This window comes from Mus musculus, chromosome 12 (genome assembly GCF_000001635.26).
Source record: "Mus musculus strain C57BL/6J chromosome 12, GRCm38.p6 C57BL/6J".
Taxonomy (NCBI): Eukaryota; Metazoa; Chordata; class Mammalia; order Rodentia; family Muridae; genus Mus; species Mus musculus.
The window spans coordinates 79909854-79936376 of record NC_000078.6 but is presented as its reverse complement, the minus strand read 5'-3'; the positions used below and the strand labels follow the sequence as shown (position 1 = coordinate 79936376).

Sequence of the window (26523 nt, the reverse complement as noted above, 5' to 3'; positions counted from 1 at the left end):
ATGAGGACATTCTCTGATTTTATCAAGAGAGACTTTGCGATTGACCCTGCTCTGCTAGAAGACGCTAGGGCAAATTAAGATGCTGTTTATAGCAGTCTGAGTCCATTCACTAAAAGCTTTATGGGCCCTTAGGAGTAGGGTGGGTGTCAGAGGAGAAAACCCCACTTCCTGGCCTCAGAAAGGCACACAGGTAAGCAGGGAAATGCGGAATCTTTTCCTGAGGTAAGATGGGTTTGTGTGAAGGGAAGGGGGTGACTGTTTCCATGGGGAGGGCATAGAAGTTTTTCCTAGGGGATGTAGCAATTGAGAGTGGAGCTGCTCAGGGAATGGAAAGTTGGGTGTTTAGGACAGGTGGAAGGAGCGAGGAAGGGTCCAAGGCATTGGGCTCATCAACAAAATGCTGTCTTAAGTATTTCTCTAAGAAGTTTTGCTTACATGTAAAAAAATATGGTTTTGCTTAAAGGCTCTTCTATTCCTGTTGACTGAAAGGGGGAACCTGACACTGCCTTGGGCCTACGGGACTCTTCTCCACCCCGATCTTTTAGAGACACAGTCTAGGAGAACCTTCCAGAACATGTGGAGCTTGGCACTGTGACTTGTTTTAGACTTTCATCTGATCTTGTTTAAGCAGACCTGGGCCTTCTCTTTTGTAAAAAGAGAAGAGTCTAGAAGAACATGCTACCAGCTTTGGAACTCTGTTCTAAGATGTCCGACTACATGCAACATTAAGACATGCCTGAGGCCACTAGTCCATCAGACACACTGCCCAAGGGTGTAGCCGTGGTTCCCAGTGAAAGGATTCCCATTCCCTAAGAGCTTGTCATCCTTAACTCCCCAGAGTGCAAGGACCTTGGGCAACACACTCATCACTCCCATCATGAAAAGCCAATTCAGGTGCTTGAAAATGCTGGTTCAATTAGCCCCAACTTCTAGGTCTTCTTTCTATGTGCCATCTCCAGAATCCTTGGGTAGATTGATGGTCCTCTGTGTGGCTATGGCTCATTCTTTACATTGTGACTTAAGCTCCATTCTCCAACAGCCCTCCTCCTGGGCTGTGAGCTCCTTAGAGGGAACTATGCTAAAGTACTTTTGTTTGTTTGTTTGAGATGGGGCCTCACTATGTAGCCTGGCTGTTCTGGAACTGGCTATGTAGACTAAGCTGGCCTCAAACTTATGGATATTACCTGCCTCTGTTTCCTGAATGCTGAGAATAAAGGCATGTACCATTGTCCCCAGCTAGTACTGTCAAACAGTCAATCTTTCCCAATGTTTGTTTCATAGACCTATAATGTGACCAAGGGATGGTTGATGGTGTATTCTGTTCTGTCTGACAAATAACAACAGAAATGTCACCTTCATCACCATCAACTTAATAGGCTTAGGCCTAAGACTTCCCACTGATCTCAGCCCTGTATAGAAAGAGATTTTTTTTTTCTAAGAAGCAACTCCCACTCCATCGTTTGAAATCTGACCAAGAGAATAATGGGAATCCAAGGCAGGAAACATTCTCTTTTTCAAGCCGATTTCTTTGCTTTAGTGAACCCAAGCAACATGAAAGAAGCCAGCATCTCTGGGTCCAGACCTTAGGCTCCTTACAGAGACTCAGCCTAGCCAGTTGGTGCTGGGGAACACCAGCCTCCCTCTTGGCCTGCCTTTTCTGGATTGGTTCTAAGAGGTTAAGAAAAAAAAATTCCAGGAGCAGACTTGCTCTCAGGGACAGTAGCTGGTTGATTTCTTCTGAGAAAATGGAAACCTTGGTCTTCTGATGTGTGCAGTGACAGACACAAGAGGAATTTTCCGATACAACCAGGGAGTAGATTTTCCAAGGACAGGCTGACCAAGAGAAGCCATCATCTGATCATGATCCAGAATTAGGTAATGTGGCACCCCCTGGAGCAGAAGAGGTGACTGGCTACCCCAGGAGGAAAGTTGTATTCTCTTCACTTTCTAGTGTGTGTGGTGATCTGCCACCAATGGGATTAAGGATTTCAAGACAGCTGGGTCATCTCAGTGCCATTTCCCCGTGGTGAGAAGAGACAAGATGTTGATTCTGTTTGGGAAGGAGGTGATGGTGACGGGCAGCTGAAAGCTAGACCGCTCTCTAAACTGTGACAGAAATGGTATGCACAGGGTCTATCTACGGGGCACTGGCTTCCACAGTGGCCTGGCTGTACCCTTCCATGAACTCATTCATTATTCCATATGCTTACTCGGCTCCGCTCTGTGGCTAACCCTGTCCTATGAACTGGACGGACAAAGACAAATTGTCCCCCACCCTGGTTTGTTCTCTGGAGTTCCCTTCATCTTCCTCTGCAAGAGAAGGACCATTGTTTTCCCGAGCTCCTTTCTTTCTCACAGCCACGGCTGATTTTTCAAAGGTCTCAGGGATTCTGGAAAAGACCTCGGAGAAGGGATGAATCACACTCAGGATTGACAGCCCACCGAGGAGCTGTCAGGGTTTGCAGTTGTCCTCTTCAAACCCCTGGAAATATACTTAAGATTCCTTGGAGATGCTCATTACTGGCTGGGAGAAGACGTGGCTCGCAGCTGATGAATTCTCACTGTTAGGTCAAATTTGCAAAACCTTCCAAAGCTCTTACTATAGCAGAACGTCCACCTTTGTGATGCCGAAGATGCTGGCGCCATGCGCATAGTGGGAAGGGCTGGAGAATTCAAGGAAAGATATGGGATTAATAAGCAGGAGACACATCTGCTCACATCTTTCTTTAATGATTTCCCCCACTAATTTTGGAAACTACATGTCCATGGGAGAAAACTGGAAAATAGAGCTAATACCTCTAAAAAATAATAATAAACATAAGACATAGGTTTATCACCCAGAGACAGTACTATGACCATTGTAGATAGATTTTTGGAGTTTTTTTTAAAGTACATGATGCTTTCTTAAAAACCATTCTGTTCTGTGCATGGGGCTTCACAATTCACTCCCCCTTTAATGATATGTTGTGTGAATATTTTCCCACCAGCTTAGGTTTTCTTCTGATATAATTTTAATGACTATCTAGTATTCTTCCGCACAGATGTTTAATTTATCTAACACCATATACTTGTGCCCAGTTTGAGTTTGTGTACCTTTTTCTTTGCCACTATAAATTGCATGACATAGACGTCGAGGACACTGACTCAGGTTGCTTTATTGCTCTAGTCATAAGTCATTTAGTCCTTCCTCAAAAGCCGTCGGTCTCCTTGGAGGCCAGAGACACTTTGCAGCTCTTTCGCAGAACAGAAGGACAAATTTAATCTATTCAAGCTAGAAGCAGCCAGAATGTGCTTATAAACCCACAGAAACACCCACCGATGTAAAAAGACAGTGGACTACTCAATTCAGCACAACTCTATTCATAGATGTGTTAGTTCAGACAAGACTGGTCTGTCCCCTTGACTGATCTCCTCAAACCTGGCTCTCTCTCCTGCAGGAAACACAAGCAATCGTGTAGCAATAGAGGCTGAATGCCAATGTGAAGTCCACTTATAGAAGTAACTGGAAGGGGGATTTGCAGAGTGAAGCGTTTTTTCATGTTTAAGATTTTCACTTTTTCTTCCACTCTATAAGAGTAGAGAATCAGAAGGATGCTGGAAGGGGCTGGAGAGATGGCTCAGTGGTTAAGAGCACTGACTGCTCTTCCAGAGGTCCTGAGTTCAATTCCCAGCAACCACATGATGGCTCACAACCATCTGTAGTGGAAATCTGATGCCCTCTTCTGGTGTGTCTGAAGACAGTATACTCACATACATAAAATAAATAAATAAATAAACAAAATCTTAAAAAAAAAAAAAAAGAAGGATGCTGGAATAAAACATCCAGGGCTCCAAGCATACTTAGAAGTCATGTCTCACCCAAGTAGAGAAGGGGAATCACAGGCTTCCAGAACTGGGTGAACTCACATCAGAGAATTGGGGGCAAAATCCAGGCTGTTGGTCTCCAAGGAAGCTCACCCAGAAGAAATCTAGCTGCACGTGGGATGAGCCTCGGGACACCTCCTGTGTCTGTATTTTAGGGGCTTGGCTCAGCCTAAGCCAGAAAAGTGTGCTCTCTAATGGAGGGGCAAGGATAGCAGCCCAAGACACGGAATCTGTGTGGGGAGGCCTAGAAATCAGCTCCTGCTTCTACCCACTCCTTCCCAACTCCATTCTCATCCAAGATGTTGGATGAAACTACTAAGGAAGAAATTCTGCTCTGCAAGGCAAAGTCCAGACCCCATTTGTCCTCTGCTGAGGTACAGAAAGTTGTAGAAGCAATGAAGGGGAAGATGAAGGTGAAGGCTTAACGAGGAGAATGAGATGAGGAGACTGGCATGGGGTGTGAACAATGGCAGAATGCAAAGAGGGGTGGGCGAGAGAGACATGGTGGCACATTTGTGCACACACAAACACACACACACACACACACACACACACACACACACACACATCCTTATCCTCTTCCCTCGATCACTCAGAGTTTAATGGCGTTCTGAGAGAGGAGGCTATGGGCTCAGCTGCTCATGAGAAGTCCTGGAGTGGGCTTTCCAAAGCCTGTGGGGGGTGGAAGCCTGGAGGAGGGGGGTCACAAGTTTCCCTTGAGGCTAACATTTTTGTCTCCACTCCAAAAGGTCTGCTCTTCTCAGCTGCTCTACTATGTCATCAGACACCCCTGCACAGCCTGACAGTCCCATATACACAAACCCAGCGCCCGCCGGAGTGAGCCAGTGCTTTCCCAAGCTGCTGAGGGTCTTCTGGGGGTCGGGGAGGGATCATTCTGAGCAGACCCAGAGCTGGCTGATGAACTCAGCTGTCTTGTCTCCAGGGAAAGATTTACTGCGCCAGAAATATGGCTGCCTTCCACAGCCCCACCCACTACCCCCCATCTCCTCTTCCAAGCCTGAGGCTGGGATTGGGGAAGTTTATAGAAAAGCTGGGAATGGATCAATATTCCTGTCTTGAGTGACAAGAAGGAACTGTTCAGAGACTGAGGAAGTCCTTTTTTTTTTTTTTTTTTTTTTTTTTTTTGGTTTTTCGAGACAGGGTTTCTCTGTGTAGCCCTGGCTGTCCTGAAGTCCATCTTTTTTTTGCCCATAATTGGATGACAGTGATGTTATGATCAAGCCAGACCAGAGATTTCCACCTTCAACCCGCCCAGGTACGTAGGACCTCCCACTAGGCCTCTGGTGATGAAGAAAAGAGAGCCTAGGCCTGGTTGCCAGCTATTTACACCCAGATGTGAATTCCCCCTCTGTCCCATTAGACGTATGCACAGGTTTGCAAGTCCTGGTGTGGCTTTGGGTCTCTAAACGCTTGCTCAGTAGAACCAGAGCCCCATCCAGCAGCAGGATACCTCGGCAACAGGATGAACAATGCCTGATACAGCTGGTGTGCGGAGCCACCACGACACTGTTCCACTTGCCAAGGCTGGGTACTGGCATATGCCCAGGGAAGAGGTTAGATCCTGAGGGGTTCTAGGGCAGACATGAGTTTGACCATCCATGGGCTCTAGGATTAGGATGTCAATAGAGGTTTCTAGGAAGTGTCCATGTTGTGGGTGGGGGAATTCTGAAGGGATTTATTTGCTGACGAAAGAGCTAAGAGGCTGCTTTTGTTCCTCTTCAATGGTAGACAAGTATGAAGTAAAGTCAAAAGCCAGGCTGATGGAGGCTCTAGGCATGGCTGCTGTACAGCATGCTTCCCAGAATTCCTTCGGAATCTTATTCCAATATCCATTTCCCACTATCCCTATGTGCGACATCATGCTATTGGGAATCTGACCCATTTTGCAGTGTCTGCCTTCACCAAACAGACTCAAAAGGAGAAGATGATACAGTTCTGTCTCCAAAGCCTGGGCAAGCGAGAATCAGAGTTGTGCTGTGTTTAAATAGGAAGGGGAGGGGGGAGAAGGCCACGAGAAAAATGAGTGTGGTGGTATCATGGGAAAGAGCGAGACAGGAGGGTAGCCTCTTCGGGTGGGGGTTGTCACCTAATGAACACTTCACAGGGCTTGGCCTAGCCATCAGGGAAGGCTCTCTGTGGAAAAGGCATTGAAGATGGATATCCAAAAGATTTTTGTCCCACTTCTGCCCTCATAGTCAGCTTCAAGGTGGAGTGGACAGCCTGGGGCAGCTAGCTCCACACTATAGTATTCTAGAATGTGAGTCTTAAACAAAGGATACAGTAAAACACAGGTCTAACCCCAGCTAAGTACCCAGGTGAGTCAACATTTAGGACTCCAGGAAGAACTGCTTAGACTCTTGTGGGAGCCCAGACGAGAAATTCTGGTCTGCTTGTCAGTCTCGGCAGGTAATGAACAGCTCTCAGCCCGGGGCGTACACAAATCATGAGCCGAGGTCCTGGGATAGGTCACTCTAAGCCCTGCAGGGGAAGTGACTGGGAACATCCAGTCATGCCAGCAGGTGAGAGGGAATTACAGGTGTGATCTGAAGAGTGGTTGGGCTGGTTGCAAGCCTGCAACCTGCCCATGGAAAACTGGTTCCATTTGTAACAACTGTCAACTCCGCCCCCCACCCCCACCCCCCTTGAGCCCAGAGAGGTAGGCTAGCTAGACAGAGTTTGGGGGGAACTGTCAGTCTTGTTGACCTGCAGAAGCCTCCCCAGACTCTGATAGACAGTAGCGAGGCTCCTTATGCTTTATTGGAAGACAGGCATTAGGCCGGGATGGTTACAAACCTTCAGAACCAACATCAGAGTGGACACTCCAATCAGTCCTGCGGTAATCTAGGTGGGATGGACAGCAAAGAATACGAGGCATGGGTAGATGGGAAAGGAGACTTTGAAACACAATGTAACAATGTTGCTTCGATAGTAACATACACTGGGAACATAGACCTATGGAAGTCTCTCTCTCTCTGTGTGTGTGTCTGTCTGTGTGTGTGTGTGTGTGTGTGTGTGTGTAGAAGAGCTAAGAAAAAAAAGTTAAGAAAAAGAAGAAGAAACAACAACAACAGCAGCAAAAAACCTAAACCCAAACCTAGCCTTTTCTATCCCTGTAACCATTAGAAAGAAAATGAAGTCTAAATTGTGTTCAGAGCCGCTGGGACAGAGGAAGAGAGGCAAGAATGGAAAAAACAGGCCGTAAAGATGCCAGGACTCCTTAAGCAGAAACATCTGTTGAAGTCATAAGACTCAGGGCCGGTCAGGCTCCTAACAAACCCAGGAAGAGGAGAGTCTGCACTGGATCAGGATGCCCCTTGTGTCCTGCGCAGGCCCCTGGGACAGCATACGTGCAAGCAGAAGGGATACCTTCTCCAGAGCTCCACCTGGCCTGGCTCCTGGCAAGAGAGGAAAGAAGAGGGAGGAGCCTGGGGCAGCCAGGGGGCAGAGATGGCACGGCAGTTTGGAGTGTGTATTTATTTAAAGCTTTAGCTTACTGGGGCAGCCTGGGGAACCACATGTCTAAACTTCTGCAGCTGAAGGAGGGGGAAGGGAGGAGCTGCTGATCTCAGGAGCTGGGGGCTCTGTTTAATTTTTGCAAATTGTAGCACCTTCTCTTATTTGTGCCTTCAGCTTGAGCCAACTATCTCAGGCTTGCCCATTTTGACAGTTACCAAAATGGCAGGTCCCATCTCTCAACCAGATAATACTCTCTGTGCCACATTCCTGCTAAGTAGCACCTCATTTAACCCTCTGGCAAATGTGCCATTGCTGTTGGGGGGAAATTATATATATATATATGTATCGGTCTTCAGGAAGGTTCTTGTATGAATACTACATTCCAGAAGAAAACTGAGGCCAGACACTGTTAAGGGACTCCCAGGTCTCCCAGTCATACACTCCAAGAACCATCCAAGGAGCTGCCTCTCTGTCCTCCCATGAAATGAATGTGAAAAGCAGCAGCAGCCAAGCACTGCCGAGGGAACAGCTGTGCTCAATCAGCCCAGCATTCATGCAAACCTCGAGAGTCCGTCCCCCCCACCTCCCATCCCCTGTGGCTCATTCATCTATCTCTATGCTCCATATCATCTGCCTAGGTGTACAGATGGAACCACAGCCACAGAGCATGCCACCTCCTCAGGGAAACTACCAAGCCCCCCCACCCTCCCCCCAGCTCCACATACACACCACTGTCATGGCAACAACATCCTGCTGTCTCTCAAGGAAACACAGGTAGTGAACGAGATGAAAACCAGACCCCACTTTACTTGCTTGTGGGAAGTGGGGAAGGTTCTGGAAGACTCCATTGGGAAGGCTAGATTTGATTTCTCTTCTAGGAGCTTCCCCTTCAGGCTGGCCAGGCCTGGAACTTTCATCGACATAGCTATGTTGTCTACATTAGACAGCTCCCTGGGACCCATATTTCACATTGAGATGAAAGTATACATGGGTACAGTTGGAAACAGGGTTCATGACTAGGGGGCTAATAATACTCACAGACAGCACACAAATGTGACAGCTAGAGGAAAAGCTGAAACCCCAACATCAGGGTAGGAAAGGCTACTACTATTAATGGTCCTTGAACAATTCTGGGATGCTATCATTCATGAGGTTGGGGCCTGCCGGTGTGGGTCCCCTGCCTCCATCAACCCCACGGGGTAGGTAGTATCACACCTACCCTAAAGAGAGGGAGCTGCAGGCAGAGGGCTCACTTCTCCTTCTGCCACATATTGCCAAGTGCAAAACTGGAACCAAAATCTGTAAGGCTCTTTTCTGAGTACCACTGTATCACAGACTGTGATGTGTGTTATGGTACCTAGTGGGCCCCTGCAAGCTCACTCCCTGATCCAGTGGGGTCTGTGGTTCTTCATGGAACAAGCAGGAGGCAGACTCCAGGACCCTACCATCTTCTTTAACACTCCACTCTGACAGCCATTTGGGTTGGTGTCACTCTTTCTCTGGAGTAAAGCTTTCCCACCAGGATCTAGGATGGACCAAGGAGCCCACAGCATGCAGTTGGTCCCACATGGTCTCACTTGGCTGCCTGTTAAACCCCAACACTGGGACTGAGTCACAGATGCCAGCAGGGACCTCTTCAGTGAGGATCAGAAGGCCATGACAGGAGACAGCTGCACCCTGGGGGCTCGGATAAGACTTTGATATGATTTTGTTATCTCAGGAGATGGATGTGATGAAATCTCTTTCAGATGGTCTCTCTCACAAGATGGAGAGAATCGCCCCACCCCTGACCAGCAAACAAATTAAGAGTCTGCTGCTTCAATCTCAGTGGAAGCAAGAAACAAGGCAGTGTGAGGCCTGTCTGCATAGGTATGAGTGCTCAAACCTATGAGCTCAGCATTTGGAAAGCTAAAGCAGGAGCCTTTCTGAGAGTTTGAGGTGCCCTGGACTATAAGATCCTGTTTTATATACGTGTGTGTGTGTGTGTGTGTGTGTGTGTCTGTCTGTCTGTCTGTCTGTCTGTGTCTGTCTATGTGCTCGAGCACACACACACACACACACACACACACACACACACACACACACACACGCGTGCGCGCTCAGAATCATATATGTGTGTGTTTAAAATCAATTATATATTAAAATATATGAAATATTTATTTATTTATTTTAAGGCAAGGAGATGCTTTGTGTGAGCCCTGATAACTAGAGTGGCTAGAGTTCCTGGTTCTACTCCATTTAAGAGAACTGGAGAGAGAGAGAGAGAGAGAGAGAGAGAGAGAGAGAGAGAGAATATGAATCTTCTGGCCTTTTAGTTCTAGTCCAGAGTCTTCATTTCATCAGGGCTAGCTCTGGATTTCAGAGTCCAATTCTTTCAAGAGGGCTGGAGTGAGCTGCATTCCACAATAAGGAGGGTCTAGGAGAGGCCTGGGGTCCGGATTTTCTTCAAAGCATAAAACTAGGCTAGGAAGATGACCCCCCTCCTCCAAATGCCCCAGTCCCAGAAGGATCTTTATGGCTCTCTTGTCCTCTTTTGCTTCTACAGAAGGGTTTCTCTGACAACCCATGTTAAGAGGCCATCCGGGTATAGGCATCCTGCTGGATACTGGCATGCAGCCCAAGAGTGGGACTCCCTGGCTGCTGGCTCTGTGGAGCTCACAGCTAGAGGGAGCTGACTTTTTATCCAGTAACTAGCAGTCTGCAGGGATTGTAGTGATGGGTATCCATTCCCTGCCTGACCTCGGGTCTCTTGGAGTTGGCTTGCTTATTAAAATACTGCTTTGCCCACACGAGTCCCTTCCCACCCAGTGTCCTTCCTCCCTTTCCTCTGACAGTCCTTCTGCAACCCACTGGACATCTAGGTTCAATCCATGTGTATTCACACTTGCATGAGCGTCTGGGACTTACCCATACAATGACCAGGAAGGCTTGGGAACATTGTATGTGTTTGCTTAGCAAGAAAATCAAATCAAAGTGTGTATGGAGGGGAAAGGTGGCTGTATGGGGGGGAGGGGCACAAAGATTGAGATGCACAGAAAAAGACACTGGACCCAGGATCTTGCCCTAGAGTTTTGTTACCTACTCAAGGATCCTGACTCTAGTTTAGAACAATGCTCAGCAAATTACCGTCCTGGTAACAGGACCATCACAGCTCTGCCTGTCCATTCGAGCCTTAGAAAGTCACCATAGCACTTTCCTGTCCCTTTTTAGTGATCTTTTCTTTCCCAGGCTGGAGGACCATGGGGTGAAGGGCAGTGTCCTGGAAGAAGGTGGATTTGCTATGGAGCTTCACTAGCAAAGCAGGAAGCAGACCATGCTGAGGGTGCTTTGCAGGCTGTGATGAGCTCTGCAGCAGATGAGCGGTTGTCTTGGTAACACTAATGAAAAGCAGGCCTCAGAGAGGGCCAAGAACCCCCAGGGACTGAGTTATCTCCCCCTCCCGCAGGCAGCTCTTCTCGCCTCCCCACCAACAACCTCAGATCAAACTCCCCGAATATTTATAAAATCTCTACCAGAAACAGAGAAAGTCTGGCCTGACCAGGCGTCTGCCCACGTCTTCCTGGCTGCTTGGGTGACACCGCCCAAACGCGGCTCATTATTCTGTTTTTCTTCCTTGCCTGAGCAAGACAATGGTGGTGGTGGTGGTGAGGAATGTTTGCTCTGCCCTGTTAGACTGACATTGAATCAGAGCATTTGCTTCAAGTAGGGGAGGGAGAAGCGCGCGAGGGGTAGGGGGGTGGGGGTGTCTCACTGCTCTGCTCCTCCCTGCTTTTCAACTCCCAGGTTGTCTTGTTTAGTCCCATGGATTCCCAAAGTGCCTTGGTTGCTTGCTTCCTCTGTCCCTACCAGCTTCTGCCTGGGGCTTTGCGGCAGCTTCTGAGGGAGAGTAACGTCGCAGGGCATCTCTGAAAATGGAAAGGGCTGCCTGCAGAAGGAGCTGGCCTCCCTGCCATGGGGAGCGGGCATGGGGCTTATTCACTTTGAAGAAAAGGGAGGTACTCACATGCAGCCAGCAGGGAACTAAAGCTGGTCTGAGAAAATTCAAGTGCCCCCCCTCCCCCCTACCCCTGTTCATTACTTGTTTTGCCTGGTGGATATTAAAATGCAAAGAAGTTGAGAAACATACAGCGCTCTGAGGGTCAGAGGCGGGGTGCTGCAGCAGGCTTTGTCCTGCTGGTAAATGGAAAAGCACCATTTGCCCAGTTGATGAGAATGTCCTGTGCTTGCCCTTTGTGACAGCCGAGAACCCCAGGGATGGTATAGCTCTATGTAGAGAGGCAGCAGGGGGTCGTGGGTAGGTCCTAGATTGGGTGGAGAAGTTGAGTATGATTTGAGTGTCATACTCAGCTCTGCCAAATTCAAACCTCTAGCCTGGGTAAGTTATGACTCTTCACCTCTCCATCTTTGGAAAGTGTGGACTATGGCAGGCTTAAGGTCCCTTCTGTAAATTTTATTCAGGAAGGAGAGATTACAAATGCTATACCAAAAGTACATGTACGTCATCCTTTGGGTCAAATGGAAGGCACGAGACGTTAACCTACAGTGTGAGACATGAAGTGTGGGAAGGGACTCACAGATGTGCTGGGCAGGATAGGGATGTGTCTCGTTGCAGGGAGGCTTCAAACACAACTTCAAAAATTTTTCATTTTTGAAGGATTTAGATAGAAATAAGAACAGCCTCTTGAGTGGGGACTATGACCCAAGTACTGGGGGAGAGGAGAACCTATGAAGAAGGCCAGCTTGTGAGGGGCAGGGAGGACTCTGGGAACTATAGTGAAGCCTGTCTTGTGCCACAAGGAGCAGGAGAGGAGAGACCTGTTCCCAGCGGTGATTTCAATGAGTGACCCTGCTTGGAGTGACATTCACCAACAGCCCAGCCAGAAGAGGTGAAAGGAAACCAGGTCAGTGATCAGCGAGAGCAGGACTGTTGGCCTTTTGCTCATGTGGCCTCAGGGAGACTTGAGTTTCGGTGGTGGTGGTGGTGGGGGGGGGGGGACACGGGACCTGAACCTCCAGAGACTTGTCCTTTCCTTACCTCTCTGCCAAGGAGGTCAGCCAAGTGGCACAGGAGGGTGGAAATTAGAGTTAAGGAGTGAGAGAGAAAGGAAACATCCGCTGTGTTGGGAGCCTAGGATGGTGACACTTACAGGACACATTAGGGACCTGTGTGGAAGCACGAGGTGGTAGGCTGACACCCAGTCCTGGCAGCAAGAGGCATAGAGCACCAGGAAGACCCATTCTTGAGCTCATCTCCTGAATTCCCACTGGCTGACCTCATGCCTACCAGGCTTTGGCTTTGGTCTGCTTATAAGATTGGCCCACGCTGTGGTCCGTATGTTCCAGTCACAGCCAGAGTACTCTTGGGATGAAGGAACAGATTCACCAAGAGCACACTGTCGGACCTGGCTTTCAGATTCTGAAATTTCCTAGCCAAGTGTCTGAGCTTAACTCAGTTGAGTGGAGGGCCCTAATTAATTGAAGTCTGGTCTGCTAAAGCAGGCAGGTCGTGGCATTGGTGTGCATACTCTCGGGCTTTGGAGGTGACCAAGGGCAGTGTGAGGGGCTAGGACTCAAAGCCTAAGTGTTTACATGCTTGTGCTTAAGACCCTTTTTAAGGCTGCTAAGATGGCTTATCAGGTGAGGGAGCCTGATGCCAAAACTGAAGACCTGAGTTCGATGGCCAGGACCCATGTGATGGAAGGAAAGAACCAACTCCCTTAAGTTGTCTTCTGACCTCTAGATGTGTATTATGCTACATATACCACACACACACACACACACACACACACACACACACACACACACTGAATACAAATATAATTTAAAACTTTAAAGGCCACTTCTAGCACAAGGTGGGATTAGGGCCTAAATCCAGTCTATGATTAGCTATCTCTAGGCCACCACATACTAACTGGATTTCTTGGGGATTCCAAATTCTCAATTCAAACTTGGCCTTCAGGACATCCTGAAGATGTCTGTCAAGGCAGGAGAAGAGACTAAAGACTTTACTAGCTTAATGAATAACTTTTAAATATTTGGACATGTGGAATATGGTCTCCGTTGGACTCTGCGTTTCAAAATGTCAGAGCGGGTCTGTAGTCCCCAAACCATTTACACCTTGTTTCTGGTTATACCACTATTGAGTTGTGACTTGTCTCCAAAGAGCTTCACTCTCTCCTAGCAGGTCTGTAAGTGTAATAGACAGACTTAATGAGCAGCAAATCCAATGGACTCAAGGTCTTGGTGAACCCAAGATCTGCTTGCGCCTTAAACCCATCCTCTGACCCCGAGCCAGGCCCAGTGGGCCATCTGAAAGCCCTGCACTCTCCCACTTATGCCCTTTTGGTTTGGTGTCCTCCTTGGCAGTGGTTCTCAAACCTTTTCTAATGCTGCGACCCTTTAATGCAGTCCCTCATGCTGTGGTGACCCCAACTATAACATTATTTTTGTTGCCACTTCATAACTGTAATTTTGCTACTGTTACAGATCTGTGTTTCCCAATGGTCTCAGGTTGTGACCCCCACAGGTTGAGGACTGCTGCTCTATGAGGATACAGGCCGTGCCTTATAGAGGAGCAGGGTGAGCTTTCTGAGTGATTGAGGGAACCTGGGAAAGCCTGAGGTCTGAACCGATGTCGACCATGTGCTCTGTCTTCTGAGCTCAGGCCTGAAACTTCTTTTCAGGCCCCAAAGCCTCTTGCTCTGTTTAGTTCTGTTCTTCCCCCTCTGCTGCTGCTACACACAAGCCAAACTGCAGTGGACTCTAGAGTAGGTAGAGGCAAGGGGTGGACATTGCAGTGGGGCTTCTCAGACTTCTAAGTAAATGAAATACTTTCCAGAATATCCGGGAGACTGATAGGGAGGCGATACAAAACAAAGGAACAAAACCGGGGGGGGGGATGGAGAGAGAAAGAGAGAGAGAGAGAGAGAGAGAGAGAGAGAGAGAGAGAGAGAGAGAGAGAGGAGGGAGAGAGGGAGAGAGGGAGAGGAGGGAGAGGAGAGCTGGGCCCTCGCCAGAGGCATTTCTCTGTATATTGATTCCCTTCCGTTTTCTTTTCCAGAATGCTTTGACAGTGGGGCAGCTGCCATTGTAAGAAACAGTGGGGAATGGAGATTGAGGTAGCCTGCTCTGTGCAGGCTGACTTGCAAGTTCCTGGCACGTTTGACAACCATACAAATAAGAAGCCATACAAATAAGGTTGAATAAAAAAACAGAATACCTAGTGGCATTTGGATTTCAGATGTGTTAGGTATCATAGGTCTCTCTCTCTCTCTCTCTCTCTCTCTCTCTCTCTCACACACACACACACACACACACGAGTATACTCATACTAAAACATATACAATGGAAGATATTTATACTAGAAAACTACATTGTTATCTGAGATTGTTTTTTAATTTTTGTGACATCTATAGGTCCTGCTCTCAAAGTTAAACACCTTGGGTTGGTGTTCCCGTGTATGGTCAAGGAGAAGCCAGGGCAGTGGGTACTCCTTTAATCCAGACCTACACTGAGTTGTGAGCAGCAGGAATAGAGGCCTCCTTGAGCTGTCTCAGTTCACTGCCTGTGAAGTGAAGAAGGCTTTCCTTAACCTGTGCCGACAGGGCCTCTTTATTTGAGGTGGCAGGGGGATAGCGGGGGTGGAATGGGTCTGGCCGTTTAGAATCAGCTAGACAGGAGACTTGTGGGAGGCTCACAAATAACTTGTTTTCAGGCTCTTGAATTTCTGAGGCGAGTAAAGCCATATGTCACAGGGAAGTTGGTGGTAGCCTCACCAACAGGGAGAGTCGGGAGCGCTGACATCAGGAGCCAGCCACCCTGAGACCTACTTCTGTATTTTCCTCTTCCAGAACGATGGAAGGGGCCATGGGGGAGGCTACTAAATCTGAGAGGGTGCGGCCAAGAGAGTTATTTGATCTAGGGGAGCAGTCAGGGCCATGGGTTCAGTTTAGAAGTGAGAAGGCAGATACCATATAAAGCTAATGGGCAGCAGGGGTGAAGCTAGAGAGGTGATCAGAAGCTGGGGTGCTGCACTCCCCCCTCCCCCCACCACTGATGAGCAGCACTGAAGACCATGCTCAGGGGTCAGGGTGAGTTTGGTGGCCCCAGCACAGGCTGGCTCCTTTCAGGCACAGACTTTCTAAGAAAGAAACATCTAAGAACAGGCTCCAAGATGCACTGACAACTGCTCTCCTTCCCTGAGTGAGAGAATCAGAGTGATGGGCAGATATTGGTGCTCTTTCACAGTAAGAAGTTCATAATTGAGGTTTTCCAGGATTACTGGTACAGAGCTTCTAAAACTAATGATAATAGACAGGCTGTAGGGATGTAGGGAGCGTCATGATGGATGCTGATAGCCAGAAAGTCCAAGAGGATGACCTGTGGTTTGAGTTGAAGTGCCCCCAACAGGCTCATGTTTTGAAAGCAAGGCACCATTTTGAAAGCTGTGAGGCTGCTGGAGGATGGGACCTGGATGGCAGAAGTGGGTCACTGGGTCAGGCCTTTGAAGGTTAGTTTAAGCTTTTGGTTCTCTGTGTGCCCTGTCTACTTTCTGGTCTGTACCATAAGAAGAAGCTGCTGATCTCTGATCCTGCAATCCCACTGACAGAGCTGCCACTCCTTCATTGTCACGACTGACTGAAATCCCTCTGAAGCCAGGAGCAGAAATAAGTCTTTCTTCTTTTGTTCTGGTGAGGCAGTTTAGCTACCATGAGAAGAAAAATAATACAGTGTGGTTAAAAGGTGGGAATTTATGCTCAACCCTTCCCCTCCAGGGTCAAGGGAGGGACTGAAAATTGAGTTAACTGATAGGAAGTAATTTAAACAATTGTGCTTATTTCTATGATGTCTCCATAAACCCCGAGTGATAAAGGTCGGGGAGACTATAGAGTAACACAATGAAGTGCTAGGGGGCTGCTGGCATCTCGAGATTCTCATCTGAGGTGGGAAGAATCTGTGGTCTGGAGCCCTTAAACCTGTGGCATCTGTTGGGAATTCTGAGCAGTGTGCGTCAGGATTTGACACTCCATTTCCAGGTGGAGCCAGGCATAGTGGAGCTTGCTTTCAATCTTGGAACTTGAGAGATGGAGGAAGGCAGGTCTCTGTGAGTTCACAGCCGGTCTGGTCTACATAGTGAGTTCCAGGACAGCCAAAGCTGCCTAGTGAGACCCAGTTGTGAGAGAATGAATGAATCAATTTTAAACAAAAAGAAGAAGACTTCTAGTTGGTGTACTCCAGAGAGTTTGAAAGTTGGTTGGGGTGAAGGGACACCTGCATTTGGGGTCAAGTGTTCTGAATAAAAACTTGCCTTAGGCATCTAAGGTTCCACATTGGGAAGCAGCCAATATAGGAGGCTATCTGATTGGTAAAAGCAAGGTTGAGGAAGGATATAAGTGAAAGACATAAGTGGCAATGGAAATGATCCTTTGTTGGTGAGCAGTTAGGACCCAGAGGGGAGGAAGTGATCAAGCGGTGTCTGGAGAAGTGGATCCTAAGACTCTGAACCCGCTTAGGTGGGGGACTATTGTAGAGAAGGGCACAGGCATATGAGACATGAGAGGGCAGAAAGGATCCGTGCAGTAGAAGGCTAAGGAAGCTAATCAGAAAGACATGGCCTCAGCTCCCCAAGCCACCAGTCACAAAGGCAGCTCACTCACTGTGCCTGCCTGAGAGGGTGGTGCAGAAGGCAGGTCCCGTGGTTTGTGCCCAAGATCAAGGGTAGCGTGGCGATGACTAACCACAATGTTACTTTGTTTAAAAATTTAAAAGATTTCATTTTTATTTACCTATGCATGTGTGTCTGTCAGGGACCATACACATAAGCATGCAGATGGCCGTGGAGACCAGAAGGGGGCACAGGACTCTCTTGAGCTGGATTTAAAGGCAGTTGTGAGCCACCCTAGATGAGTGCTGGGTACAGAAGTCAGGTGTTTTGAGAGAAGCAACACGCAGACTTGAGTGCTATGTGATCTCTTTAGACCTCTTTTTTTTTTTTTTCTTTTAAGGTAAAAATCAGGAGAATGGGGAATGAAAATCACACTCACTTCACATTTCATCGCTAGACTGCAGGGGAAAGAGAAGGTTTGTCTTTGTTCGCCACCTTTGTAGCTGGCCTTTGCTGCAGTGTGGGCCCTCCTTTGTTCCAGTCTTTATTCCTCTGCTTTTACCCTGATCCCTAGATAGGAGAGAAAGAAGACTGGAGGGGAGATTTTACCCTGATCCCTAGATAGGAGAGAAAGAAGACTGGAGGGGAGAAAGGAGTTAGGAAAGTCCCTGAATCTAATTAACTTTCCTTTTGTTTCTTCTTTGACCATGGCTACTAACGAACCACAACCAACCTCCCTAAATGACCCTCCCTGTGTTTCTCGGTGTCCTAGCATTTATAGACCCTCTGAGAAGCTCCCAGAATTCCAAGCGTCACACAATCCCGGAAACTATCTGCAGCTGGCAAAACCACACCTCTGCGAGAGCACGAGGCGAATCGTAGTGAGTGGCTTCGAACAGTGCGAAGCAGCCCCACATCCCAACACCTGGGATTAAAACAAAAGCGCACATTTTTATAATATTTCTGTGTCTTTTAAAGAAACCAAAATGGTCAAAGTTGTCACTATACCTTTTCAAGGCTGGGCCTTCATCTTCAAAATGATAGGTATCAAAGAGAAAAATCACAGGACAAGGAGGGGTTAGGAGCTTTGTTGCTGTTACCCTGTGGAGGAGGCCACAGGTACATGGCGACCGATCTGTATCCCCCCTCTCTTTCCTCATCCATTGTGTCTCCTCGAGGGTTATTGTAAATACAGAGATCAGCTAGGCTCTGCTTCTATGCTAAAGGTCAAGGCTAGAAAATACTTGGAACCAAAATGAAAATCCTGCTTCCCTCCCATAACTCTTGTCAGCTTGCTAAGCATTTCTGTTTACACAAGTTCTGGAGTGAGCATTGGTCTCTCAGGCTCTGACAAGACCCTGGCCTTCTAAGCTTGCTTTCCAGGGAATCTCAGCAAACCACAAAAAGAATCTCTCTGTTTCTTCCTTCTTTACTCAGTTGTTTTTTTTTTTTTTTAAATACAAGACAATTAACTGTTTCTCTCGATGTTGAAATGTTTTCTCTTGCAGATGCCCCAGCAGCAGAAAGCTTAGCTGGGAACACAGGCTCTGGGACGAGAAGAGGCACACCCAGCCGGGCTCACTTCTGACCCTTTGCTGAACTCAGTCTTGCCCCTGCCCAGATTAAGGGCTAAGCCAGTCCTCATCGTCAGCACAGCAGTATCGAGAGGAAGACTGCGGCTGCTCTAATTGCTATGAAGTCTCTTGCCCTCAAAACCCTGAAGCACCAAAGCCTGAATCCTTCCCGCGAAACACTGACCTCTCTCTCTCGGGCCCAGTCATGCCCACTGCCCAAGTGCAGCAGCCGGGGAGAGCAGAGATTGTTCTCATCATCGCCAAGGGCCGTGGAGAAGAGGATGCTAGGAGACTTGCCTATGAATGAGGGCTTCTATCTCACATGTCCTCAGCCTTCTCATGTTGGCCTTGACTTTCCATCCTCAGTCTTGTGGTTGGCTGAAATGTGGGCATGTGGGTGGTAGGCAAGGACAGGTGCCCTTCTTTCTCTTTCAGATCGTTCCCCCTGCTTGGCTGGGCTGCTTCTGTGTTCCCTGGAGATGACAGCTAGGAACCTGGCCACCAGCTTCTGTTGTTCCCTGGGTTCCTTTTGGGCTTGGCCAGTGTGAGACAAGGGCAGGACATCAGAAGTTGAGAGAGCATCTCTTCCCCATTGCTGCCTTTGCTGCCATGTTTTGTCCCTGACAGGAGCTATGCCCCTCCATTCTGTGGCTCTCCCAGGTGACATCCTGTAGGGTCTCAGCTCTCAATATAGACCAGCCACATTATTTCTTCCCTTGGCTCCTCTGGGCTCCAGGATGACAGCATCTCCCTGCTATTACCAGTTCCCAGGGGGAGTTGGGGGTGGGGCCTCAGCATTCCTGACACCTCCCAATGATCTATAAACTATTCCTCTACTGACACTTGGAAAAGAATTCCGTTTCTTGCAGAGACCTCATTTGTTTTATCTTTCTATTAAATTGGGAGGTTTTGGGTTTTTTTTGTTAAAAACAAAAAACAAAACAAACCTGTCCTCCAGTACTGCTGCCTCAGTTCTTTGGGCAGCTCCAAATAGGAAGATGCCGCTAAAGAGCTTGGCTCAGTGCTGGGCACATAACAGAGAGAGGTACAGTGTATCAGCTAACCTACTGCTATCCTTGGCCTCCTTTTTTAGAGAAATAGTCATTCCAGAGAATTTTCTTGGAAGCTGAGGTTATCAGTGAACTTATTAACGTGGCCAGAAAACCAAAGACATTGTGTCCCCTCCTTTGTTTGTTTGTTAGTTTGTTTTTTGAATGTCAGAGTAGATTGGGTTAAGCAATCTTCACTTTCTCCCTGTATCTCTTTACCTTCGGCCCATTTTCCCAGCATTTTCCCCTCCCTCCCCACCTCCCCCCAACACACACCTGAGACAAACCCTGGCTAAATCACTGGGCTTCCCTGGCCCAGGAGGTCTTGGTCCACCATGGTTTTTAGCCTGTGGGTCATAATCCTTTTTTTGGGGGGGTTGCATATCAGATATTTACACTAGGATTCATAACAGTAGCCAGATTAGTTATAAAGTAGAAAGAAAAATGATGTTATGGTTGGGGTTGCCACAACATGAGGAACTGTATTAAAGGCCACGGCATTAGGAAGGCTGAGAACCGCTGCTCTTGGGCCTGGAGCAGGTGCTGCAATGCTGCCACCACACACACAGAAACAGTCTACCCTTTGTTGTAGTGATGACCGAGGGACTCATGCCCAGGCCTGCTACTGTTGCCATTAGTTCTGTCTCCTGGCTCCTGAGCAGGACCAGTAGGATCACCATGGAGCTCCGAATGTCTTTCAGTGGCTGGAGTGAAGCCCTGGGTGCCCTGTATGGTCAGAAAGCAGGAACAGTGACATGTAGAGGCTGGAGAAGGTTTGAGGACTGAGAGGGCTGTGTAGCCAGCAGCATTGTTACCAACTTACTTAAAGTTTCAGAGCGTTAGTCCACTAATATTATGATGGGGAATGTGCATGGCAGCATGCAGGCAGACAGTGCTGGAGAAGGAGCTGAGAGTTCTACATCCCGATCCATAGGCAGCAGGAAGAGAAAGTCACTGGGCCTGGCTTAGACTTTTAAAACCTCAAAGCCTACCCCCAATGACACACTTCCTCCAACTAGGCCACACTTACTCCAATATGACCACACCTCCTAATCCTTCCCAAGTAGTGTCACTCTCTGATGACTAAGCATTCAACCATATGAACCTTATTCAAGCCATCACATCAGAGAAGGCATGTTGGCAGCAGCATGAGACAGCTGGCTATGTTGTATTCAGGTGGAAAAGCAGAGAGGTGAAATTGGTCCTCTACTAACCTCCTCCTTCATATGCAATGGAACACCCCAGTCTATGGAATGGCTATGGCTAAACTGGCAGTGGTCTTTCCCACCTCAGTTCAATCTCTATGGAAATGCTCCCACAGACAGGCCTAGAGGTTTGTTTTGTAGGTGATTCTGAATCCCATTAAGCTAGCAATCATGCTTATCTATCACAGTAATGCAGAGAGTATTTAGGTAGGGACATTAGCAAAGGTGGGTGTTTTGAGTGACAGTGAACACATCCCCAAGGGTATGGTAGGTGAGGAGCCTAGGGCAATCCAGGCAGATGGAAAATAGTGAACAAGGACACTGAATTGGGAGCCTGCTTTACAACAGTAAAGAGTTCCACCATGTGCCTGAGTAGAGGCAGGGAGAGGGGTGTCGGGAGGTGAAGGCAGAGGAGGAGCAGGACTGGCTCACAGGGCTTAAGATCACTGTAGCCTCTGGCTTCCGGTGTGTAAGATGATTCTTGTTGGGGAGGGGACAGCTTTGGAACAAGAAGAGGTGTGCTGGGGTATGCTCAGTCACCCTGGATGGTAAGAACAGATTTAAATAGTACAGAACAGAACAGGACATAATCCAGGTTGGCACTGGGTTTGAGTTCATACTCCATATATGACCTGGAGTATGCAAATCTCTTTGCTTCTGTGTCCTCACCGTTAAAGTGAGTCCACAGAGCTCCACATAGGCTGAGTGATTGTGTGCACAGAACCTGGCCCATCACAGTGCTATGTTGTTCCTGCTGTTGTTGCTACATCAGAGGCGACTGGAAGCTGAGCCGTCAATGCCATAAGGGGCATCAAGATTGAAGTCATCGTGGTAAGAATGATGGCTCAGGCCTGTAATCCAATGCTTGGGGGAAGGGAGGGGGGCAGAGGCAGAAAGATCAGAATTGCAAGGTTAACTTCAGCTATATATCGGTTCAAGGCCAGCCTGGACTGTATAAGACCCTGTTTTGAAACAAAAGCAAAAGTCAAAACCATTGAAGTCTTAAGCTGTAAGTCCATTCACAGAAGCCAGGAGACACAGTGCAGGGATAGAGGGTGGGGGTGTCCAGAAAAGCTGAAGGTTCTGGAGGAATGGGTGGTCCAGGGTGCGGTAAGAGGGACCGTGGAAGCTCATTTGGAGAGCAGTCTGTGGGAGAGCAGTGGTGGAATGAAGTACCCCAGGCAAAGAAACTAAGAAATAAGGAGTTGGGACCCAGGCAGACCAAAGATCAAGAGGTCGAACTCAGGAATCAGAGAACAAGGACAACTCGGGGCAAGTGCCCAACGCCAACATCTTACTTCAGGCATGTGATGGGGTAGGCTTCTTAATGAGCAGTTTAGACTTCCAACAACCCAGAAAGCAGGACAGCTGCCGGTATTTTCCAGCTTTGAGATATGAGGTCTGGGACTCATCGGACAGGGTTCATGACACACGGATAGACTACTGCACAGATGAGAAACTTAAAACCCACTGCAGGCTGAGAAGGTTCCAGGGACTGAGCGATACTTAGCAACACCCACTAGTGTATTTGGATTAGAGATAGCATCTCCAAAAGTTGGCCAGACATCCCTGCTCCTAAGCCAGAGATACCGAGGACTTGAGGAGAAATTCTTGTATGGAATATGAAATGGCAGGGCCCCGGGAGCCCATGAAGCATGTGGGCCAGCAATCTTCCCAGAATGGCATACTTGTCAATCACCAGGATTGTGCTCTTATGCTAATTCTGATAGACAATGAAACCATATCCATTCCTGCGTCTGTCTCAGAGGTCCATTCTTCATGTCTGGGGATGTTCACTCTTACTTTGCTCCTTTTGTTATGCCTGATTAGCTGGCTTCTGGGTGAGGAGCTGTGAAGTGGAGTCTCAAAGCACATCCAAACAACAGCTAACCCAAGGACCAAGAGTTGACCAGTCTTCTAACCAAATATACAGAGGAGACTAATAGTCCCTTGAAGATATCTATTCTGCATAGAAGCTGTGAGTATGTTCCCTTACAGGTAGATTTAAAGGTTCTTATTAATTGATCCTGAAATAGGCATAGTGCCCCACATTGGTCCTAATATAATCAAAAAGGTTGTTGTTTTTTAAAGATTCATTTATTTCATTTATATGAGTATACTGTTGCTGTCTTCAGGCACCAGAAGAGGGCATCAGATCCCATTACAGATGGGTGTGAGCCACCACGTGGTTGCTGGGAATTGAACTCAGGACCTCTGAAGAGCAGCCAGTGCTCTTAACTGCTGAGCCACCTCTCCAGCCCCAAAGGGGTTTTTTAAATGGAAAAGGGAGAGAGAAAAGAAATTGCAGCCAGAGGGAGATGTGCTTGAAGAACAAATGATCAGAGGGCTACAGCGCTGGTGGCTCTGAAGACAGAGAAAGGGGGCTCTGAGTCAAAGAATGTGAGAAACTCCAAGAAGCTGGAAAAGGCAAGAAAGCAATCTTCTTTGGAACCTCCAAAAGGAAATAAGACCCTGGCATCCTGATTCTTAGTTAAGTGAGATCCAATTTGGACTCCTGAGCTCCAAACTGTAAGAGAAGTAATTGGCATCGTCAAAACCCACTAAGTTTTTGGTAGTTTGTTTCAAAAGTGACAGAAAATGAACACCCCAAGCTAGATCTGTGTTCTGTGTGGAGGGCCCAGTGCCACGGTACTCATTGTTCTCATCCCCATGGCCCAACTTCAGCTCTCATGGTCACCTCCTGTGTCCCTGCCAACTAGAAGATTCATTGTTCCTTGATAGTCCCTGTCCCTGGCCTCTGACAATTTCCCAGACGCTTCTTGGAAAGGTCGATGGATCCCTATCTCTATGGAGAGACTTGGGCTTTCAAAGCCTGCTCGTTGATGGGCTGGCTGTCCAAGGGCAATACCAAGAATGGATCGGGAAACCAGTGCAGACATGAACTAGTGTGATTGCATGTGCGACTCTCTAGACTTTGAGCCAAGGACTCCACAGGCCTGCAGGGCCTCTCCTTTTAGGGTATTGACCACAGTCTTCAATTACAGCTTCATATATGCGAATGTCATTCTCCTACTAGATTTGAAGCTTCCTTGAGGCAAAGATTGTGGACTTAAGTATTTATCTTACTAACCTCCAGTGAAGGAGGAAGTAGAATCAGGGACTGGTTCTGATGAGGGTATGGGGTTACCACAGGCTGCTGAGAGCTCTGACTCCACATCCTAGCTCACCCACAGCCTCCAGACTTAGACTCTCTGACGACAACCCGACCATACTCTATTTCTTTAAATGCAGTATGCACTTATTGGAGACATATTTTCCATAGTCCCCCACCTTGTTACTTTTTTATGTTACTCATGACTTCTAGAACCTTCCAGTGCTTGGTGCCATTAGCCCGTCTTATACAAGGTGACAAGAATACTTTCCCACAGCAGTGAGAGACCCACCTGCCATATGTCAAAGGATCTTTTGGAGTCTTCATTGTGGGCCTTCTGCTAACCCTAGCTCCTCCCTATGTCCCAGGTGTCCACGCTCTGCTCCAGGCTGGACACTCTGGAAACTTGATGCTTCCACCTGTGGAAAACAGAGTCAGGACAAAGAACTATAGGGGACCTGGGTGTGATGACTTAAAAGCCACTAGGGTGGGCTCTCCTCTCTCATTGCCACAGCCTGTCCCATTGCTCTGGGCCACTTTAGGTAAACAAGGGTAAGAAAACAATGTCTATGGGTTACAAAATGAACCTGTCAGGAAAGGAACGCTATTGCCAAGTGTTCTCAGAGGGCAAGACAAACAAAGACTTGACTTTAACACCAGAACCCTGGTTCCCAGCCACCCGTCCCCAGCAGACCTGTGAGCGACAGGCCTAGAGCCCCACATGCAAGGATCCTTTCTACCTGCCTCCTCCCTATTCCAGGGTGAGCTTGGCCCGTTTCCTCTGACTGGGTGAGGGGCTTCCTAGGAAACAGCCAGTGGGAGGCAGAGGCTGCTAGGATTCAGGATGCTGGCAGGCCAGGCTCCGTGGAGGCTGTGGCAAACAAGCCCTTTCAGTGGTGGCAGCCCCATCTCCAAGGAAGCAATCACGTCAATAAGGGACGTTCGGCACCTTGCCCTCTCGGCTGGCAGAGGTGTCCCATGGCAACTAGAGCTGTGATCTGCATATGACAGCACATTGCTGCTATTCAGGACTTTTCTTCCCCTGCTTTTTTTTTGAAACAAGCTTGCCCTATATCCAAGTTCCCTGTGAGCCCCATACAATGAAAACAGCAGTTGACAGGTTCCCTGTAACTTGTGAAATCTGAGTGCATCCAAGGGGAGAAAGAGCGCTCATTACCGAAACACAAAACGAGCCCCTTTCAAGGCACAGCTAGTTGGCCCTTCAGTTTGCTGCTGCTGACCTCGCTGCCCTTCAGAGCACAATGAGCAGAGAGGAGAAGGGAGAGGGGGGCCTTTACTCCTCAGGTTGCCAATTGATCACCCTCCTAACCCCTATGGGGGCTTCGTGGCCCAAACAATTCGGGTGACAGAGGTCAGGGCTCCAGCCCCTTCCTCTGTGGGACCTTAGCTCTCCCTGCAGGGACTTTCCCAGGTGAACAAAGGCAAGCTCCCAAAGTCTCAAACACACTCCAGCTGATGACGCAGAGGGGAAACAGAGACGGGAAATGAAAGGTGCCCAGAACCACAACACTGGACCTCCACCCTCTTAGCCAATCAGACACAAACACTGTTTGTACACTCTGGGATGAGGCCGTATGTTGCAAAGACCCAGCTGAATCCGAGCTCCAACATGGCAACCAACACCCGGCAGCTGGGCTACAGAAAGGAAGTCATATTGGGGGATGAAATAGCTATTTTGGTCACATTACCCCCACCCGAGACACAACACACACACACACACACACACACACACACACACACACACACACACACACACAATTAACCATACTTCTAGTATCCAGACTATCAGAAGAAGATGAAAAATAAGAGGAAAGGGAGACAGAGAAAGAAATTGGGGAGAATAAGAATGAGAATTGTTACTGTTATGAGGTAAGCTCCCTTGAAGCTTCAAAGAGAGCCTGTGCCAGCTCCAAAGAGGGCTCTAGAGAGACCCAGCTCGACTCCTGGAATGGTCACTCTGCTGTGCAGAGAGCAACAGGGAGAATTTCTATATGAGAACTACACTTGGTCCAGCTCTCTGAAGAGGAAGAGACTGTTAAGAAGATAGTGCTGGATTCTTTTCTTTTTACTTCTAGAAACAGTATTTGAAGGTACACACCCGATTTCATTGTGTCAGCGATCTGGCATAGGCTTACCGGAGGCTAGCAGGCAAGTTTTGTTGAGTCTCCTATTTTATCACGAAAAAACAAACTGCAGCACTCACAACTCCAAAACTCACAAATCTGCTTCATACTTTCATTTTGCCAACACCAAACCTTCTGGAATATTCTCCACCCACTCATCCATCTCCTCCAGCCGAATCAGCTGTGGCATCTGTCATACATACCTGTGTCTTAGTACTTCTCACTGTGTTACGATGATCTGTTCACTTAATTTTAAATTTTTACTCTTTTGTGTGTATATCGTATGTGCAGTATGTGTGTAAGTACATGGAAAAAGCGGACCCCAATATCAATTTGTCTCTATAATCCTCTGATTTGTGTGTGTGTGTGTGTTTGTGTGTATGTATGTGTGTGTGTGTGTTTGTGTGTGTGTGTGTGTGTGTGTGTGTGTGTGGTGTTTTGGTTTGTTTGTTTGCTTATTATTTTATTTTGTTTTGTTTTTGGAACCAGGCTCT

General features: G+C 47.9%; 2 long non-coding RNA genes across 4 annotated transcripts, besides 1 other annotated feature; one reads left to right on the top strand and one right to left on the bottom strand.

Moving 5' to 3' along the window:
• Positions 1 to 112: 112 nt before the first annotated feature.
• On the top strand, positions 113 to 19358 carry 9430078K24Rik (RIKEN cDNA 9430078K24 gene). 3 transcript variants are annotated; one of them, NR_131074.1, is made up of 4 exons: positions 113 to 190; positions 5026 to 5140; positions 17346 to 17421; positions 18454 to 19358. It is a non-coding gene; the product is annotated as an RIKEN cDNA 9430078K24 gene (long non-coding RNA). The 3 variants fall into 3 exon arrangements; NR_131073.1 differs by lacking the exons at positions 113 to 190; positions 5026 to 5140 and adding exons at positions 10883 to 10985; positions 12139 to 12242; NR_131075.1 differs by lacking the exons at positions 113 to 190; positions 5026 to 5140; positions 17346 to 17421 and adding exons at positions 11644 to 11716; positions 12139 to 12242.
• Positions 1511 to 25877, bottom strand: Gm51985. Its single transcript, XR_003950201.1, has 2 exons — positions 24178 to 25877; positions 1511 to 2663 (listed from the first exon to the last, which is right to left on the bottom strand). It is a non-coding gene; the product is annotated as a predicted gene, 51985 (long non-coding RNA).
• Positions 9525 to 12615: an enhancer, noted in NCBI's record as "VISTA enhancer mm1611". NCBI's record gives its function as "enhancer in: hindbrain (rhombencephalon)[3/7] | midbrain (mesencephalon)[3/7]" and the evidence as "EXISTENCE:transgenic organism evidence [ECO:0001131][PMID:17130149]".
• Positions 25878 to 26523: the final 646 nt, after the last annotated feature.